Below are 22,188 nucleotides of genomic sequence, written 5' to 3'. Positions count from 1 at the left end.
GTGCCCCTATAGATTCACATTACATCTTCGCCACCTGGTCTGTACACTAGGAGCCAGATTTTTATGGACTGCCGTATTGGCCTCTCTTGCCCCCTGGCTTCTGGATATGTTGAGTCAATGGCAAGTGCCAGCTGGACATCAGCAGGAGAGAGTGGGGTCAGGGGGCTTATTTTCCTGTCATCCTTCCTGCAGTCTTAATGAGAGTTTGCGTCATCTCTCCTCCCAAATCTGCACTTTTTGTCGGAAGGCCGTGTGCTGTAGATGCAGATGAACTGCTGTGGTACCTGTGCCAGCTCCTCACCCTTCTAGGCCTCCTGCACTGGTAGCCCCAGGGTGCCTCACACTCCCTTATTGGCTTACGTCAATTCTGCTGGTACTTCTGAAAATGCTGCTCACACCACCTAGGTCTCCTCAGTCACAGCATTTGAGGAAACCATGTCCTCTGACAAGACACTAATGGATATAGGTCCCTTCCTGGGGGTTTCACAGTTAGCAAAAGTGTATTTAGAAAAATAGAACAAGAGCCTAAAATGAAAATGTATTTCCCCAGCTTAGTACAGGGAATATCAAACAGTTAATGGAGGATTAGTTTTATAGCTCAGTAATTAAGAGAACCAGATCCCACATGGCTGATTATGGTTTGAATCCCAATGCCAGCAGCTTGAAAAATACACCAGGCACATGTGTATGCTTGCACAAACTCCTGAAAGGGAAGAAGAATGGAAGGAAATAGGAATAGGATTCTGGCATGACCATGCTCTGTTGCAGGGGGGAGGGAGAGGAGGTGAAGGGCGATCCTTTATCTCGCTGATGGGCGCACATATACTATGGTATTAAAAAAATTCTGACTTTGATCCTACATGGTCAACCATGTGGTTTCAGTTCTAGATCCCACAGGCTTGGAAAATATGAAGAGCACCTGTGCATATATGCCCAAAATCCCAAAAGAGGTGCATGATGGAGGAGAAAGGGTTGAGACTCAACTATTTCCCATGGGTAAGGGGGGTGCTTCTTTCCCTTTTTCTCTCTCAATCTCTCTGTTTTTTCCTGTAGTGAGTTCACGAACTCTCTGGCAATTTTTTTTTTTTAAATGTGAAAAAGCACTTTGTGAAAAAACACTTTATGATCAAGTGGAATTAAAATACAAGTTTATTATGGTACAAAAAAGTATTGAAATCCATGAATAGTTTTTAATATAATATGCTATAATATGCATTTTCTATGAACTTTTTAAAGAAAAAAGTCTATTTATTCCTTTTGTGAGAGAAAGAGATAAACAATGAGACAGGCATCCCAATAGGGTCTTCATGGGGTGATACACCTGCCAGCCTCAGCCAACCTGGATTTCAGGCACATGCACATGCCCTGTGTGCTCAGGGACATTCTGGGACATGGATTCATGGCCCTTCCCATGTGGGTCCAATTGTGTGACTACTGTGCCATCGCCTGACCCCTTCATGACCTTTTTAAAGAACTTTGGGTAGGTTAAAACACGCAGGTTGACATGTAAGCCAAAACTAAGCTTCTTTATTGGTCAAGTCTCACAGAGAGAGTCTCATGACACTCTGTTAAGTTCCGTGATGAGTATTTTTCATGTGCCCCTATAGATTCACATTACATCTTTGCCACCTGGTCTGTACGCTAGGAGCCAGATTTTTATGGACTGCCGTATTGGCCTCTCTTGCCCCCTGGCTTCTGGATATGTTGAGTCAATGGCAAGTGCCAGCTGGACATCAGCAGGAGAGAGTGGGGTCAGGGGGCTTATTTTCCTGTCATCCTTCCTGCAGTCTTAATGAGAGTTTGCGTCATCTCTCCTCCCAAATCTGCACTTTTTGTCGGAAGGCCGTGTGCTGTAGATGCAGATGAACTGCTGTGGTACCTGTGCCAGCTCCTCACCCTTCTAGGCCTCCTGCACTGGTAGCCCCAGGGTGCCTCACACTCCCTTATTGGCTTACGTCAATTCTGCTGGTACTTCTGAAAATGCTGCTCACACCACCTAGGTCTCCTCAGTCACAGCATTTGAGGAAACCATGTCCTCTGACAAGACACTAATGGATATAGGTCCCTTCCTGGGGGTTTCACAGTTAGCAAAAGTGTATTTAGAAAAATAGAACAAGAGCCTAAAATGAAAATGTATTTCCCCAGCTTAGTACAGGGAATATCAAACAGTTAATGGAGGATTAGTTTTATAGCTCAGTAATTAAGAGAACCAGATCCCACATGGCTGATTATGGTTTGAATCCCAATGCCAGCAGCTTGAAAAATACACCAGGCACATGTGTATGCTTGCACAAACTCCTGAAAGGGAAGAAGAATGGAAGGAAATAGGAATAGGATTCTGGCATGACCATGCTCTGTTGCAGGGGGGAGGGAGAGGAGGTGAAGGGCGATCCTTTATCTCGCTGATGGGCGCACATATACTATGGTATTAAAAAAATTCTGACTTTGATCCTACATGGTCAACCATGTGGTTTCAGTTCTAGATCCCACAGGCTTGGAAAATATGAAGAGCACCTGTGCATATATGCCCAAAATCCCAAAAGAGGTGCATGATGGAGGAGAAAGGGTTGAGACTCAACTATTTCCCATGGGTAAGGGGGGTGCTTCTTTCCCTTTTTCTCTCTCAATCTCTCTGTTTTTTCCTGTAGTGAGTTCACGAACTCTCTGGCAATTTTTTTTTTTTAAATGTGAAAAAGCACTTTGTGAAAAAACACTTTATGATCAAGTGGAATTAAAATACAAGTTTATTATGGTACAAAAAAGTATTGAAATCCATGAATAGTTTTTAATATAATATGCTATAATATGCATTTTCTATGAACTTTTTAAAGAAAAAAGTCTATTTATTCCTTTTGTGAGAGAAAGAGATAAACAATGAGACAGGCATCCCAATAGGGTCTTCATGGGGTGATACACCTGCCAGCCTCAGCCAACCTGGATTTCAGGCACATGCACATGCCCTGTGTGCTCAGGGACATTCTGGGACATGGATTCATGGCCCTTCCCATGTGGGTCCAATTGTGTGACTACTGTGCCATCGCCTGACCCCTTCATGACCTTTTTAAAGAACTTTGGGTAGGTTAAAACACGCAGGTTGACATGTAAGCCAAAACTAAGCTTCTTTATTGGTCAAGTCTCAAAGCAAAATTCATTATCAACAAATACGTATGATTTGCTTTGGATATTTTTGCTAATTGGAACGTCAAAATACCACTTTTGAAAGTGTTTTCTGGTTACTATTGACACCGAACCTGGAGGATAAACCACAGCAGTGCAAGAGTAAAGGCAGAAGGACCAATTAGGAAGTGGTTACCTAGGAGAGGGATGCTCGGTGGTGGTGGCTTGGAGCCCTGGAGATGAGGATAACTAACAATCTGCAGTGACTTCTCCCTGCAACCGGAACCAGATTCTCCCTCGGAACTTTCAGGTGTTGTAAGGCTTGAACTTTCTTGTTCCCTTTCACTATAAGTCAGCTGTTTCCATGGTCACCTCCTCCATTTCTCTCTTGTCCCAGGTACTCTCTCAAGTCACCCTACTTACTCTCATTACAGCATGTATTTATTCTACATACTTTTTTTTTTTTAATATTCAAAGTTTCTAGTTCCTTGAGGTAGGACTCTGTTGGTCTACTTCAGTGCTGTCTAAGAGAAATGTATTGTTGGACATAAATACACTTTCATTTCTTTCTCTCTCTCTCTCTCTCTCTCTTTTAGATATTTTTTGCTATGGGCACCTGTGCTCACCAGAGAGACAGCGAGACAGAAAGTGAAAAATCACCCCCTAGAAGGGATGGCCATGCTGCAATCCCCTCTCCTCTATTCTCTTCTCAAGATCTTGGGTACGCACACACATGTGCCCAGTGTGAGTTTTAAGCTGCCAGGTCGAGGATTCGAACCTTGGTCAACTCTGGGGGTCCAGCAACATAACCATCACACCATCTGCTAGTCCCAAAGTATTTCATTTTCTAGTAGTCACATTAACAAAGTTGAAAGAAACAGGTGAAGTTAATATTAATAATCTCGTTTCCTCAATATGTATGAAACATTATCATCCCACTTGTAGTCAATCTAAATGAGTATTAAACTCAATGTTCTACTTTATTTTTTTTATTGGAAGTCTAAAATCTGGTGTGTTCTTTTCACTCTTACAGCTTGTGCCAGCCAGACATTTCAAGAAGGCACATGCTGAGTAGTTTCCTGTGGCCAGTGGGTGCCAGCCACGTGTCACATGTGGTTAGTGAGTCAGTGCAGGCTGATCCCTGGGGTGGCATTAGCATCACCGGCACCTAGAGGAGTGCTTGCTCTGTGCTGAGAGGGCAATAGTTACTCCATAACTGGCTTACCACCTAGCAGAATTGGATCGCATCTAAATATCCAATGTGGCAGACGGCAAGAGAGCTACAATGTTGAACTCGAAACAGCATCATACACAATTCAGAGTCCTGGACCTAGGACACCACCATCCAGAACTCTGTGACTTGTACAGTTCCAGTGACTGGGCCATGATTTGTCCTATCTGCAAAATGAAGGTTGGACTTGCTGACCTTCAGTGTCATTTCTAGTTTTAATATTATCTATTGCCTTTTTCACCAAAAAGGGAAATTATTTTTCTTCTTAGTACCATCGTGCCTTTCCCCAAGAAGCATCATCCTGGTAAAAATGAAATGAAAGGGTCAAATACCACTGTACCTTTTAACAGGTTTATACTATTCATGTCGCTTACACCAAGGCAGTCCCTTTAGTGAAGAAAATTCTGACTGTATTTCTGCTGTAATTGCATTATTAACTTATTAATATAGATACATTGATATTTTTATTGGCATATTTATTAGCTGTTTTTAAAAATTTGTTAATTTTAAGATAATTTTACTTTAGCTTAATCTGAACTTATTTTTAGATCTGGTAAAAATGTTAATCTCCACTTATATTGTCATAGCCTATAGTTCAATGTTATACATATTCAGTCTTCAGGATTATAGCTGTTATGTGAAGCTTTGCTTATATCATTTGAGTTTGATTTACTCGGGGAAATGACAAACCATTCCGTAAGACATATTTTAAAAAGACTTGAAAAATTACTCAAATCAGTGTTCAGAAAAGACAATATTTTTTTCACTCTATTCAACACCTTTTTCAGTTATTTTAATTCAGCTATTTTAAATTCCAATATGCTTAGTTGTCTTTCCTTTTATAAGTGGCTATAAGGCTATTACCACCTTGTTTGAAAATGTGTTATTTCACAGACTGCATCTCTGTGTGAGAAAAAGTGCTTTACCAGTTCACCAAGTAAAAAAGCAGGGTTATTTTAGGCACTGGCAATAATGAATAACATCGAGCATTGAAACCTGGCTCTAGAGCAGCTATATCCCATGTTTTTTTTTTGTTGTTGTTGTTGTTTTTTTTTTTAGAGCCACATGAATACATCCCACCCTACACCTAGAAAACAGTCTGTGGTCGTTTTTACTTGGACAGTTTTGCTCCAAGGAATATTTGGACATTAGCATAAAGGTTGCACATGTTATACAAAGTGTAATTAAAGAAGCTTTGATCCCCAAATGTCAACTAGCTTGCTAAGTGTCATAACAAAGTGTCAAGCATCTGGTATACAGTTAATTTGTAGTCATTAACTCCATATTGTTGATGTGACAGTTTGTTAGCAAAGCAAGCTTGACAGTTGCATTTTGTTCTTGATTGACACCTACAGACCTCCCCACCCGTTTAGTTTACATTCCTGTTGAGGTTTCCTCAGGTTGCATTTTCACTGCTTAATTTCCCCCAACTTATTAGTTGAAATGCTGGTAAACTTTTAAAAACATCTACTGTGTTGGAACAGAACTTCAAATTTTTCTTCTAAATGTTCTAAATTTGCAGTAATGCTAGAAATGGAGAAATGCTTGATCTTTTTTTCAGAATCTAGAGATCTTTTTAAGTAATATGACAACATGTGCATTATCCTGATGCGTAATTGTCACAAATAACTTATTTATAATATGACAATTGCTATGGCAATTAATCTAGTCAGCACTAATTTCTTGTACAGTTCCATTAATATTTCCACTTTTCAAAGCCTCAGAAAACATAACTGGATACTTCATCATATCCTTAATTGCATTGATTTAATCCAAAGAGTCCATTAGAATCTAATTTCAGTCTTTTAATGCTTTAAAATTTTAGTTGTATTGAATTATATGAAACTTGTTTGATGCCAGGTTTTTAACCACTGTTATTAATAGAATGCCATTTAAAATTATTTTGTAAGATACTTCATTCTTTACTCTCTCATTATTCCAATCCTTTGCTCATATATACTACTTTAATAATGTGCAGAAAGAATTAAATACACACTTATAATAAAAATATGGTATATAAATCGATGTACACAATTTATGTGTGTTTCATTTCTGTACCTTGGCCTAAAAAACATATAATTTATAAACTTATACAGAGCTATGCCAACAGCTAGAAAGTTTCATGGCCTAAAGGACTTTGTTTAAACCGCCTATTTGGAGAAACCAAATTTTCTAGGCAAACACAATGAAACTGCTCATAGGGAGTTTTTAGGTTTCTATTCTATTCAGTTTATTTGGGTTGTTTTCTGGTAACAGATAAGGCCACAGTCCATTCATTTGTTGACCGGATCATTTATTTAATAATTTGCATTAATTTTATCCTTTGCCCAATAGTTATTACTACCTCATCATAGAGAGAATCCCTGGCTGAGAGCTGTAAGTCTGAATTCAAGCCTTTAATTTGCCCCCAAATTGGCATCTCACATTGGATGGATTTCTTCATTTATATAGGCTTCATGTTTCCTCATCTGGAAAATGAAGTCACTAGACTAGATAACCTCTTATGTTCTTCTAATTCTAAAACATATAAATTTGTATCACCTTATATTATGATTGGGAAAGGGCTATCCATTTCAGAATTGGTTTAGGTTATAGGTTTGTTCTTTTTAAATTTAACTTTATTTATTATTTTAAGTTTGCTATAGGGCATGTGTGCACACCAAAGAGAAAGAGAGAGAGAATCTAGTCACCAGGTCCAGGACTCCAACCACAGTCAGCCACGTGGGAGGCCGGATCCTTAACTACCACACCATCAGCTGGTTCCAATGTAGGTTTATTCACAAACCTGTTTGTGTCTTGATTGCTTTCCTTTCCTACCTGTGCTGTCTTTGATCTGGAGGACAAGGGAATTCGCTCACAATGAAGAAAAGAAACTTCATTAATGGAAAGATGGGAAGGTATCTGTGGCTTGCAGTGAGAACATGGGTCTGGATGTTAGAGGAGTTATGAGACTGCAGCTTGAGTCTGCACTCCTGGGACTGACACGCCTGTTTTGATCACTAACTCAACCACGTGGTAAGACCTTGAGCTAATGAATGAACACATAGGATCCTCTGTTTCCTATCCTCAATGTACAATAATAACATCGCTCATGCATGATTTTGTAATACTAAAAGACATAAGGATTCAGGGTGAGATATCTGATCTTTGATAGGAGCTCTATAAATAGAGGTTATGACTACTTAGTAAATTTAGATTACTTTGAGGTTTAGTTCATTTTCCTCTATGAGAGAAAAATAATAAGACTTACTACTTAGAACCGGCAAGCATGTAATGACCAAGAGCAGTGCCTAAGACATAGTTGGCACTCAAATCATATTTTTGAAAGTATGATATTTATCTTATTTGTTGGAAAATCCTCAATATGATTAAGAAGCAAGGCATGTCATAAAACATTTTAGTAGAAGCCATTGTTATACCTAATACGGAGGGGCTGGCTGGTAGCATGGTGCTTAAGGTAGCCGGACCTCACATGGCCAAATGAATGGTTCAGCCTTGGACCTGGTGGCTTGAGAAACATACCAGGTGCATGTACTTGCATGCCCAAAATTCAAGGAGAATGGAAGAGAAGGGATTGCGGTGTGACCATCTGCCCTGGGGTTGATTTCTCACTTTCCCTCTCCTTTTCTCTCTGACAAGTGCACATGTCCTATAGCACAACAAAACAAACCTTCAAAAAAAAAAGCGCCTTTACGAAGAAAGCTGATGTGATCAGTGATGATTTAGAAGAATAACTATGAGTTTTCACATTTTGTCAAGAAGTAGGTCTGGGACAGATCCAGCAATTTGATCTGTGCTGTAATTTAGCACTTAAACTTATGTGGAATTGTGACTTAAAGACCTAATGGCCGTTTAAGTGACACAATCTTTGAATCAGAAATATGTTCTTGTTGATGGAAATAAGTATTTTTTCAGGCGTTTCTCTTTTCATGTGGCACACAACTTCAGCCTCTTTTTGGTAAGAGAAATTCCAAGTTCAATGGCTGCATGTATTTTATTGGTTAAAATATAGTCATATATAAAATGCACATTAATAGAACATACATATTAAATGCTGGAGTCAATTAGAAATGGACTTCAGGGAACTTTGACTTAATTTATTCTAATTTATGTTTATGATGGTGCCATTTTGATGCCCCCTAGCCACTATTGACCTGTCCTGTACTACTGATGATAGTATGTAATTTTGGAATGAAGGTAATGTCTTTAATCTGAACTCATCAAGATAACTAGAATACACTTTTTTAAAGAGTGGAAGTTGATTAAATACAATTAAAACAGCAGTAAATGTGCAAAATTACCCCATAGCGTTGGGACTTTTAAGAGAGACAACACATAGACATGAAAGCGTAACATATCAGAATGTACTATGCTGATAGATTCCATGAGAGACAAATGGAGACCACAGGTCATTGACAGTTCAATTTATATTACTAAAAGTGGAATTACTAATTTAAACATTTTTTTTTTTTTTATTCATGATAAAGCTCATGATCTTTCCTGACTGAGGCTAGGAGTGGATCACAGCATGAAGGCTCTTTGGAGTCCCTCTCCCTCTCTTTCTCTGTGTCTCATGGAATAAACACATGAACCTAAAATCTTAAAAAATTATAATCTCAACTTTGATGCATTAAGTATACTGGGAAAAAAGTGAATAAATTAGTGAAGAACTTATTTGATTGCAGATATACTCAGCATAGTTACGGATAGAATCAGGGAAGGCAAGTAATTTTATTTCCTTTGAATCAATATTTATAATGTATTCACAGGATATTATTTGGAAACAATGTTCTGGTATAGTGAAATGCTTCTTCATACTATTTTCCTGTTGAGCTGAGACATTGGTAATCTATACTAATGAGTACAAGAGCCATTGCAGATTACAGTATTTTGGGAATTAGCAACTAAGCAAAACACACAAATTAAAGAATCAAGGGCATCATAAAATGTACTGCATCATAAAACCTACTTGTTCATTTATTTTGACAAGTGTAGTTTAATTTAAATTATTTATGGTACTGTGTACTCCACAAGTAACTGTAACGCAGTGCATTTTGTTAAAAATAATGAAGTTGAAGCTATATGAGCTTTTAGATATCATTGTGCTAAAAGATTAGAGCAATCAATTCATCTTTTTTTCTAACATATCTACAGGCCAATTCATAGTATTTTCTCTTCCTATTCAGAATTTTAAAAGTCACCTGAGTCCACTGTATATCTTGGCAACAATTTTATTACTTCTACTTTAATTAGTGAATTCTTTGGGAATTGTGCTCTTTCATAAAATAATCCATATTAAAATAAAGAAAAAACTCACAAATCCTGCAATTTGCTGTAGGTTCTCGCTATTCAACCATAGTGGACTATTCTTGTCAAAATTTACATATCGATAACTGTATATGATAAAAAACAATCCTCTGGAATGAACTATCCTCTTTTTCTAAAGTGCAGTGTGACAGAAAGGACATCACTTTGGGCATTAGATAAAACTGAATCCAAATGTTGGGCTCATCAATGCCATTTATCCTTTTTCTCCTCTATTGATGAATGAACTCTTTCTACATGATAACGCTTTGTGCATATAATGTAAATACAGTATCTAGTTCAGTGCCTGGCATTCAATAGTCTCTCTCTAAGTGGTAGATATAACTATAATAACTGTCTTGTACCTCTGCAAATTTAAGAAATGAGCAAAGCTGGCTTTCAAACTAATTTTCTCTTTCCATACTTTTGTGTATTGTTTTTCTTTCAGGCCAATGATTTAGTTCTCTCTATATATTCTACATACACATGTACACATCCACAGTGCTTTCTACCATGGCCTCCTGAACACTACAGAAAAGCATCTAATCCTCACCATTCTTAGTCTATTTCTCCTGCGTTTGTAAAATTAAAGGACTTAGCACTCAAGAAGTAGGGTGGTTAAAAATCTTTTCCTCTTCATCTTTTAAAGTGAGACCTTCCCAATTAATTTTTTTTTTAAGAGAGAGAGAGAAAGCCCCCTTCCCAAGTAGGACTCAGGGTCCTAAAGCAATGGCCTTTTCTTCTTCTCTTCTTCTCGTAGGGTTTTGGCCATGCATACCCAGCTGTTACAGTTTTCAAGCTGCTGGGGCAGGGACTAGCTGCCATGAGCCATGTGGGATCCGACTCCTAATGCACAGGATTCCAACACTGTATCATGGCACAGCCCATTTAAATTTTTTTTTTATTGTGTCAAGTATGTTTATTTTTTGTTTCTTTTATGAGTGAAAAAGAGAGAAAACAGGATTTCAACACTGTATCATGGCACAGCCCATTTAAATTTTTTTTTATTGTGTCAAGTATGTTTATTTTTTTTTCTTTTATGAGTGAAAAAGAGAGAGAGAAAGCACCCAAACAAGATCTTAACATCACTATCTGCCCCAGTCCTTCACCGACCCAAGATCAGGGACAAATGTACTGCCAACTGTACTCAGTGAGTTTCAAGAACTGGACCAGGAACCTTCTGGTTTGAGATTACTTTGAAGAAAGTCTTGTTTTATTCCTACACCACTGTCTGGTCCCCCGTATTATTGTTTTATTCCTACACCACTGTCTGGTCCCCTGTATTAGTTAATCTTTATATTACCTCTATCTTTATGTTCTTTCTGTTATATCTGCCATTACGCTAACTGCTGGTTCCCCGTATTAGTTAATCTTTATATTACTACTCTATCTTTATGTTCTTTCTCTTATATAGCTATACTCATATTTCCCCCTAGCTTTGATAATGAAGATACTATCATGTGAGTATATATATTTTGCTATGAAGTTATGATTAAATAAGATTGTCTTGTGTAGAAAGCAATATGTCATTGTTTAGAAGAAATAAGAAATTGACATTACTATATGGTTTAACAGTGATGACATTCATTTTCTTCTTTTATTATTTTCTTTATATGTTGGGTAGGTATTTTTCCTTAAGTTTTACTCATTAATTACTGCCACCATGTTTTTGTTTGTGTACGTGTGTGTGTGTGTGTGTGTGTGTGTTTGTAATTCTCTGGAGTGCATGTATACTTGTCAGAAAGAGAGAGAAGTAAAGTGAGAAAGCACCTCTCCTAGGGATTGGTCATGCCACAATCCCCTCTCTACAATTTCTCCCTTCTTTCCAAATTTTGGGCATGGATGCACATGTGTCCAGTGTGTTTTTCAAGCTGCTGGAATTGGAACTTGAACTGCATAGGTTGGCCATGTAGGATCCAGCTACCTTAACCACCATGTCACCAGCTGTCCTAGAAACACCATTTCTGTTTTTATTTTAAAAGTGTACATATTGAGGCCAGCAGATAGTGTGGTGGTTAGGGGCATTGGACTCCCACATGAACGACCATGGTTCAAGTCCCAGACCTGGAGGCTTGTTTTCTTGTTTTCTCTTTCTCTGTCTCTCTTGCTTTGTCCCTCTCTGGTCAAATTACGATAAGGAAAGAAAGAAGGAAAGTTAAACAAAATAATTCTTTTAAAAAATACCTTTGTTGGGGTGGGTGGTCATTTTTTCTTTTCACATATTTGTGTTCTGTCCTCTGTCTGATGTATATTATGGGTTGTTGCTCAGATAAAAAATGGGGAGGGCAGGCAGTTGGCACAGTGGTAATGCAACCTGATCCACATGGGAAGGTCTTGGGAATGCTGGCTGCTCTTGTGCCCGTGATCTGGGCCAGCTACAACTAAGAGTTTATCTTAGTCTGAAGATCTTGATGGGGAAGCCTCTTTCTCTGTCCCTCATTCTCTCTCTTTACCTCTCTCTCTCTCTCTCTTTGTGTGTCTTTCATGTAAGAAATAAATAAATTTTCAGAAAAGAGATTCTGTCCTAATTTATTGCTAAGAATATAAATGACAAAACTTTATAAAAAGTATAACAACCATCTACTTTATTCTTCCCTTATGAAAACACTTAAGGCATATAAATGGTCTGTGATTTAGAGTATCCTTCAGAATTACAAATATGTCAAGAAATCTAATTTGTATGCATCAGCTTCCATGCCTATGTTTGTGTTGGCTTTAAGTAGCAGCACAGCTTTTAATTGTGAGGTTTTAAGTTCTGCAATTAAAATTTACCCTTTTTACTAAGAGGGTTGAGTGATAGTTTTTGATTTACTTTAGACAGTTTAGACAAATTATATTTAAAAGAACATAAAGATGCACAGAGCATTTCCTGATTCAGAGAAGGTCAAAGTGTCTTAGTCACATTTTTTTGCAAGTTTTACCTTGAATAACTAATGATTCTTCCTACTGTATTGACTAAACCGTGCTAAAGACATACAAGCAGGATGTCAAACTGCTTTGAAACATCTACCTCTTTGACATCAGTGACCAAATGACCTTGAACAGAATAGGGAACATGATATTTTATATCTTATGATGTTATATTAAAATCATCTCTATGAAGGATAGAGAAATAGATTGCATTAGAGCCTGCATAGATGCTTATATTTCTCTTTGATTACCTTTGTGTTTATAAAAATAATGAAAATGCTTTGCAAACTACTAGAAAATTTGTTTAGAGCTTTGACCATAGCAAAAGTATCACAGAAATTCTGCAGGCAGATGTTTAATTTGATCAACAGAGACCATAAAATGGATCATTCTGGTCAATAATGAAAGTCGAGGTCACAGAAACAGGTGGGTTGAATAGCACAACAAAAACCCTTGCGAAGACTTTGAAAAGGAAGCACATGAGAGAGGGATTATAAATATGAAATAGAATTTAACTTAATTCCTAAGAAAAATCTGGAGATACCTGTGTAAGGTAAGAGAAAAGCATTTCAAAGACGTAGGAACACAAGGGAAAGCAATTTGAGAATGCTTGACACAGGTTGATCTGGTAAACGCACTGGTCCAGGACGGCAGGGGATGTCAGAGGGGCAGTTATGGTTAGATGATAAAGTCTTGTGTTTCAGGATATTAAGCAAGGGAGAAGGGTTATTCAACCTGCATTTTTAGACTAAAGAAATTACTCTGGCAACATTATTAGATAGGGTTGATATTACCACCAGGAAAGATATTCAGGATGCAGCTGTAATCATCAAGGTTCAAAATTATGAGGACCTTTAAGTCTTAATTTATCCAGGCAATTTTGGCTGGGCATAGAAAACATGATAGAGCTAAGAAATATTTGGAATTTTGAACTGAGAGATCTTACTAAATTGTTTGGATGGGAATGAAAATTGGGGCATGAATTAATTATTTGAAATATTTTTGTTTACCTGTTGGTTTTTTAAAAAAATTAATGGGGCATGAATTAATTATTTGAAATATTTTTAAGTTTACCTGTTCGTTTTTTTAAAAAATTATGAACAGATATTCATCTCAACCCAGGACTGTGTGACTATAGATACATTATTGGATTCCTGTTTCCAAAAATATTTGTCAGCAAAAGAAACCATCATTGAAAATAAAATTTTAAATTATTTTTTGGCTCTAAGGAGGGCTAAAAATTTACTTTGACCAATCTTAAACCACACACTTCTGTTTTCTCTGTGAGTTTGTAAAGATTTATGAAGTTGCCCGATTGTTAATGGCAAATAACAGCTGCTATTTTTATATATTCAGGGATTTTTTTTTTCTTTTTTGCAATCTGTGATAAATACTGGCAGAGCATTATAAAATGACAGGGGCGCTGAAAGTGTGAATGAACTGGCAAACATGAGGTTCCACTATTTATTTTAATCTCACTGAAGTTACTGTTCTGAACTATAAATACATTAGCAAATAATTTTATTGGCATATTTTTCTGTTGTTGTTTTTGGATATAAACCTACCATTTTTATAGACAATTTTTAATTTAGCATAAATAGCACTAGTGCTGATAGAAAAATACTGATTTAACTTTTTATTGTGTTCTCTTAAAGCAAGGCCTGCCTTGAGCAAAACTGCAAAGGGCCAGAATGTTCTTTCTTGTGCCTTCCTTTTACTCCCTGGTGGAACCCACCTAAGCCCTGGAGTTGCCATGTTGTCCCCATACACTTCCATTGAGCTGGTGGCCCATCATGGTGGTCTTACCGTATTTTCTATAATATAATAAAACTCATATCTGCATTGTCATTTTTAGATTCATAATCATTTAGTAAAAACTAACTAGTTGTGATATGTTCAAGAAAAGAGCATGACATCTTGGGAAGATTCCATCATTGTGGATATAATTTAATAAGTCACTCTTTCTCCAGAGATATTAGACAAATTTAAATTTTTGTTTGCCTTTAAGATGAGATATAAGTTTACTTTGACCAATCTTAAAGAGGATATCCTCTAGAAGAGGTTAATTTAGTGAAAAGACTACTTTAGGTAGGTGGACCAAGAGTACATTAATAGTATTGTGAAATAATGGTGAGCTTTGAGAAATCTGATCAGGAAATTATTCATAATATGTAACACTACTTAGATTTAAATAATTTTATTTTGAGTAGAGTGACATTAAAAAGTATCATTGCGTAATAAGTACTTGAGTAGAGTGACATTAAAAAGTATCATTGCATAATAAAAATTTGATGCCTAAGTTTTTGTACTTAAGTCTTTGTACTTAGGGTAATTACCAGTGGCTGACAGCTTATAGAAAACATTAAGACCTAGGACAAAAAGTACTCCTATTTAAATAGAAAATAGTGAAATTGCCAGGTGATGTTCTCTCACATTCGAGGTAAATTCTGTGACAAGTAAGTGTTGCTGTCCCAGTAACATCAATGTCACATGTCAGGAAGAAAGTTTATAATTCAGTGGTATGATGGTAAAATGTTTCATGAAAACTACTTAAGTCTCAGCAAAATACTCTTGACCTTTGTGGTGAAACACCTGGTCAATGTTAAATAATTTAGAATGACATTTCTTGGACTAACCTTGAATTTCTAATATATAAAGGGTTTGAAAAATACATTTCTTTAAAAAGTCATCTTGACTATTCCTTGATGGCAAATTCTGCAAAGAAAAGAATATAAAAATTATAACAAATTCAAATGAATATTATTATCACTTTTCTTTTCCCAAATGAATATGATAACTGTATGTTTTGTTTTGTAACACGGTTAAAAGAGAGGAGAAGCTCCCACTAAAAATTACTAAAGTATTTGCCTGAGAAAAAAGCATTTTTCAGAAGATTCTAACAGCAAACCAGGGTATTCGGTACATTCAATTCTGAATTTCTGACATTTACAAGGACGACAGACAAAGCAGAAATAAAATGTTATGTGTTTTCCTCAAAAAACAAACCACAGCTGGTGGGTTTAATTTTATTCCTACCAGCCGTGACAGCAGCCTTTTTAAATATTGAAAGTGTGAATTAAAGCTTCTGCAAAACAGTTGCCATATAAATTTCCTTAACCACTATTAATTATATATGAAGTATCAGAAAATTGTCCTGGCCTAGTTGGAGTGGTTTTTAATATAATGGAGATAGCAATGATGAACGCTCTGAGCTACCAAAACCTCCAAGAGAATATCACTGAGCGTTTGCATCAGCCTATCCTCCAAACCATGAAGAAAGTAGCCTTCTAGATGTCCTCTTTGTTTGCTAGTACCTTGATACTTTGATGATAATTGTATACAAAGTCAAACTGAACCCTTACTGACTCTCTAGGATGGACTGTCTGATAGGACTTTGTCTGTTGATGGAAATATTCTGTTTGTACTATTTGGTTCAGTAGGTGGTGGCTATGTGTAGCTATTGAACACTTGAAATGTGGCAAGCACAGTTGAGGAACTGAATTTTGGAATTCACTTAATTTAAATAGATATTTGTAGCTAGTGGCTACTGTGTTGCATCATGAAGCGCCATAACATGGAAGATATCACCCTGTTCCAGAGAAAACAAAACAAACTGAAAAACTTTCCATGCAATAGAAAAGATATGATATAAATATGCATATAAATAATTAAGTGTAATACACATCATAATGGTACAAGAATTTAGTTATATCAACGAAACTTAATAGAGTGGAACAAAAAGTGAAGAAAGACCAATTCTAGTTTGTGATGGAAGAGAAAGGTTTACAGAAGTAGAAATTTAGACAAGTTTTGGATAGTACCATGACAGGTGGAGCTAATTTATAATGACATTCCAGACGGTGAGGACTTTGTGAGCAAAGACGACTTGGGAGAGAAGAGGTCATATCTCAAAGTTAGGTAGTTGGTAAGTAGTTAGAGGGTCCAGAAAGAGGTCCCTCTAACTAATACTGGCTAAAGCCTTAATAGAATAGGCAAAGAACTCATTTAATCAATATCAAAGACTCTCAAAAGATGTAGGGAGTCAACCAGGAAGTTATGAAATAGTCCAGGAGATAGTGTAGAGGTGGTACTATTAACAGAAGGCAGGTTAAGAACACAGATGTCTTGGGTATGTTCTGCCATAGCTTCTGTGTTCCATAGTAGCATATATGAAAAGGGGGGCTGTAAAAACTGAGCTGTTGTTCCTCATGCACACCTCTAGTCTTCTCCTTATCTCATCACCCAATTATTCTTTGTAGTGATATATTATCAAAAACACAGTCCTGGGCTTGTGTAAAGTTACAAACTGTCTATGAGTCTAGCAGGGTCTAGTTTATTAAGGCGGGTTTTAAAGAGAAGGTGTTCAGACCAGCAGATGGCATAATGGTTACATCTCTGGATTTTCACATAGTTGATGGTGGTTCAAGTCCCAGACCCAGCAGCTTGGAACTCACACTTGTGCCTGTGTGCTTAAGATCCCAAGAGTAGAATGGAGTAGAAGAGACTGCAGAGGCCCACCCCCTGGGAGGGATGTGTGTGTGATTTCTTGCTTTCTGTCTCTCTCTGGCAAATGTACACACCTTATAGCAAAACTCTCTCTCTAAAATGAAAACAAACAAACAAAAAAATAGAGGTTGTTGAGATGTGGACCATGCACTGTCACTGCTAGGTCAAAAACAGTGAATGGGAGGAATAAAAAAATTGCAAACTTAATGTTTCTTTGTGAGTTGATTCAAACTTGATTTCTCTTTTTAAATGGTGGGAAAATGTAAAACATTTTTTATGAAATGAGTATCCAGTAGAGTTTTTTTAAAATGATTTATTTTTGAATGAGTAATGTATGAATGAATTAAGTAGAAACTTCAACATAATAAAAGTATAAGTTGTACATGTAAGGAATATTTATTCTTAGGTAGGGCAGTTAAAAATTTTAAATTTGAAGATTTTGCATATGTACAGTTAGGGCAAATGCCTAATGTCGGTGCCAATGAGTAGATTTGGCATATAGATTTTAAAAATGTACAAATAAACAATTGAAATATTCCATTTCTTTAGTAACTGTCCTAGTTAAAACAAACACATCAAAAATATAAATTAACACTTAAACTTGTGAAATGCTATCAAACTGTTAGAGAAGGTGTTTGTTAAGAATTTAGTTGTGTAATAAAAATTGCTAAACAGGATGTTAAAGCACTACCAGGAATGTTACACATTTTCAGTATATCAGAAATCATGCCAATGTTGGGTTCAAAGTTTCAGCTTGTTCAAAAATGCCTTCAGATACTGAGCTAGTATTGTATTCCCATAAGCGGTTCACTAGTGTGCCTAAGTTTAAAAAAGTTTTCAAAATAGTATATAAGAACTTAACCTTAAATGTGTTTATACACTTTGAAATTTTACAAACAAGTTGTTATCACAAATGTTTTGCATATAATTTAAAAAGTTTATTGTTTATGTACCTGGACAAATGTTGGAGGCAGAAAGACTGATTTTACCAGCTATTAGCTTAAACCTACACAATAAAATCACAATTTATACTACTGCTCTGAATTTTTCAATTTAAAGAGATTTCATATATTTCTTGACTTATAAATGTGCATATGAGTTTTTAGTATGATCAAACTGTTAGAAGTTTTACATGAAGAATATGTTTGCCTCATATTCCAAAAATAGTAATAATGTTTATTCCAAATTAATCTTTGTTTTCATTATTTGCAAAACACTACAACACTTTTAGTAATGAGATCTTTTTTACTTTGACTTAAACATATCCTCACTAAAATTTTGTATATTCATTAGTTTATTTTTATATAAAGAATAAAAAAGTTTACTTTCTTTTCCTTGGTGGGAGAGTTGCACATACATGTTACATTTTTGGGTTGCTCTTTTTTTTTGCTGGCTTTCATCTTCGAGCTGACAATTTTTCTGACTCTTTGTCTCTCCTTTAGTAATTTAATTCCATCAGAACAGATTAAATATGCCTTATTTATATTAGCATATAAATTAATAATGATTCAAACAATTATTTAACATATAATAGAAGAAAGGGCATTAAATGAATTCACAAATCCAGTTGGCCACTGCTTGTGACTTAGATGCTGATAGCTACATTTCTCAAAGTTATTTTTGCTCTCTTGTTCATAGGCTAAATTTAAATCCATCCTGGAATATAAGAAAAATAAAGGATGGTGAATATTTGCTAAAAAAGCAGACAATCTGAACGGATTAAAATGCTTTAATCAGACAGAAAAAAAAAGGCTTTGGCCACTTGATTAGGGCTGATTTCCACCATCTGCTTATACTTACTGAGGATCTAGCCCTGACTGAACACTAATTTGTGCACTTCCTAGAAATTGAAATCTCTCAGCAAGCAAATTAACAAGAGCAGGGATTCAGCAATAATGGAGCTCCTCGGCTTTTGTTTCTCTCTGACAGATGGACAGGGTGCGCTCAAATTGAATTCAGCTTTAATTGCATTGTGCCATTTAAAATTTTATCTGCTCCACAGATTTTGTTTACAGGTTTCAGGATTCCAAACCTTTGGAAGGTTTTTTTTTTTTCTTTTCTTTTTTTTTTTCCAGTACTGGGCAAGATAAAGAACATTGTAATTCTGTGTGACTGGGAGGTGTTCATTACAACTCCTTGCCCCGAAGGGTGGCACATTAAGAAAAGGAATTATGTTTTAAAGTCTGGGGCAAATGGGAAACAATTCAAACTTTGCATATGTTCAAATATTGGCAGCTCATAAATAAAAGTAACCAGAAATGTTCTGTATTTCGTATCTAAATAAGAAAGTAATTTGCCTTGTTTCAATTAAAGCATTTCAAACTTTGACTATCAGTATATCACTTGGAACTGCAAACTCCTGAATGCTAGAGATAAACTTTTTTTTGTAAATGAATCATGATGTTCTAAAATTACTTTTAGTTTCTGCATGATTGACAGTCTTCAGATAGAACTGACTTATATGAACTGTTCTTTTGAGCAGAGGTATAAAATACTAAATCATTTAGGCATGTCCTAAACATTCCTGTGAATCTAACGCTGAAGATGCATTTGTTGCAAAATTGCTTGTCAATCTACAAGCATTTCCTCATAAATCTATGGCTTAGTAGGTACTAAACTCTGACATTTCTGGTGGCAAACAGAGATCCTGAAAGCTTGAATATACCATCATAAGATTTGATTTGCACCCTATTTATGTGAAGATTGAAGACTTTCAGCTATTGAGTACCTTGCCAGGAATAACTGAATTTCCTTTACATAAGGCAGATAGTTCAGGCTAAGAAATTGTGGGAGGGGAGACTGCACTGGGGGTCAAAAGAGTAGATTCCCCAGACTCCAGAAAACTCTGTGTTGTGCTTATTCCTAAGTTCCACGTATCTAATGTGCTGTGAAATAAAATCTTCTTAAACTGTTTTATCTACTTTAAAATACACAATTTCTATTTGTTTCTGTTGTTTTATTAAACATTTCCGTCCACTCAAGATTTATTTATAAATGGGATATTAGCGATGTGCAATGTCTCCTCAGATATGGCAGGATGTACCTTTTTTTGTTGTTGTTGTCACAAAGATCTTTTCAAAGGAATTTTATAAATTACTAGTAATAATTAAAACGACCAAAGAACAATAGCTGAGGACTTCAAATTAACCACTGCATTCTATCAAAATACCATGGACATTTTTAGAGAAAGTAATTTCTTTCTAGAAAACAGGCTTACATTTTATCACAATGAGTCATTTTAATATTTTTCAGAGGTCTCAGCTAAATGAGGACTCAAAATCCTGGTTAAGTAATCAAGTGTAGGTGTTGCAGAGAACATCTTAGTTTATGAACTTTGGGAAGATTTCTACTGATCCTTCTTCACTTGCTGTACCTGCCTGTGTCTGTAGGCAGTTGGAGAAAAGATGTCTAATGTAAATAAGAAAATGTTATTATCACTAAACAATGTAAGGATCTAGAAAGGAGTCTGTACTAAGATTTTTTAGCTTCTGATGTTTTTTAAACAGTATTTCACTGAAAGCAATAGAAAAAGCTGATCTATAAAACATACTTGCTTTCCCTCTTGTGCATTCCCCTTGTGTTTTTCAAATTGTGTTTATTTATTTTATTCTTTTTAGCACGCTGGCTAAATCGAATTAGATTTCTCAGCTATTCCCTTTGCTTTCTTTCTGCCACTGAAAGCATCTGTGCTTTATGTTAGTTGCTTTTTCAGATATTATTCTTAAAAAGAATTGAGTTTGTATATAATTGTAGCATTTGAGAGCTAAATGGAACCTTGGAGATAGTCAAGTCCAGCTTTCTCATTTAATAGATGAGGAGACTGAGACCCAGAGAACTAAATCAACTCACTTGAGGCCATCCTGTGAGCTGCTAAGCCAGAATTAAAAAACCAGGTCTCTTGAATCTCCTATCAGTGAAATTTCTAGAAACACCACCGAGTTCATGCCTCTGAATCCCCTACTCTCAATAACTATTAGTGCAATATTCGTTACAAAAATGATCCAAAGAATCCATAAACTGACACTAAAAAAAGAATATACCCACGTCTAAAACATATGCACATCAAAGATTTTCCTTCAGACAATGAGGAAATTATGATTTCTTATTGCCAATATTCATAATACATGCTGTAATTATATCTCACACTCATTATTTTTTTTTTTGGCCCTTATAATTTATAGTCTATCCCCAGGACATATAAGTATGTATTTGTAGAGTCATAAGCTGCAAATTTTGGCAAGTTTTGAAACCACGTGTCCAGATTTGGACCACTTTTACTTAATTGGGAATTCCATCACTGAGGTGCCAATCAGGGTGCCGAATGAACCTTCCGTTCCCTTCTCGCCAACACAGTGGTTGAGAGCCGGTATGTGCTATCTGTCTGGGGTTTATAGTCTGATACAATAATGTCATTGCCCCATGTGGCAAATGGTGTAAGCTATTGTAAAACTGTTTGTCTATGTGATTAAGACATTGCTGCAGTGTGCAGCACCAGCCAATTACTTTTTTAATTTAATTATAGCAGAAAAAAGAGAATAGCATAATAGAAATTCTTGTCATAGGGAATATGTAAAATGTAAATTGAAGAGCCATGAAAATTTCATGCATTGGCAGCCTGATTTGTTTTTATTTTCAACTTGTTATAAAGACTGCGTTTATTCAATGCCATAAAATAAGACATAGCAGCATTTAGTAATTACTTAGTTCTACATCAAAATAATTATATACAGTATGCACTTGTGATCTCCTCTGCTATGTATGAATGTAAAAACAAACACTTCGGGGCCTGTATCAGTTTTTTACTTTTAGACAGTGTAAATAAAGCTGAATCTTCAACTTTCAAATTAAAACTGATAACCTTGGGCATTCAAGGCTTTTATAAAGGAAGGGGGAAAACTTTAGCTTGCCTCAAAACAGGTTGTGTCTCTGGAATGCTTCTGGGACTAAAGAGATCAATTAAGTGTGTATAAACAAACAGTTGGAAAAAGGCTACTAAAACAACAGAGGAGAGAGCTCTCTATTGGGCTCCAGAGGCCTGGGGGAGCGAAGTTTCATTAACTGGATCTGAAGTCCTATGGCCTTCTATAAACAGGCATTAATTAAAGAATGTAAAAAATAAA

General features: G+C 36.1%; 1 protein-coding gene across 1 annotated transcript in view; it reads left to right on the top strand.

The window, feature by feature from the left end:
- The window catches only part of DACH1 (dachshund family transcription factor 1), a 486,510-nt gene that overhangs the window by 60,313 nt on the left and 404,009 nt on the right, over positions 1 to 22,188 (top strand).

The sequence above is a fragment of the Tupaia chinensis genome, unplaced genomic scaffold (assembly GCF_000334495.1).
Source record: "Tupaia chinensis unplaced genomic scaffold, TupChi_1.0 Scaffold000620_1, whole genome shotgun sequence".
NCBI lineage: Eukaryota > Metazoa > Chordata > Mammalia > Scandentia > Tupaiidae > Tupaia > Tupaia belangeri.
This window is presented reverse-complemented; position numbering and strand designations above follow the sequence as displayed.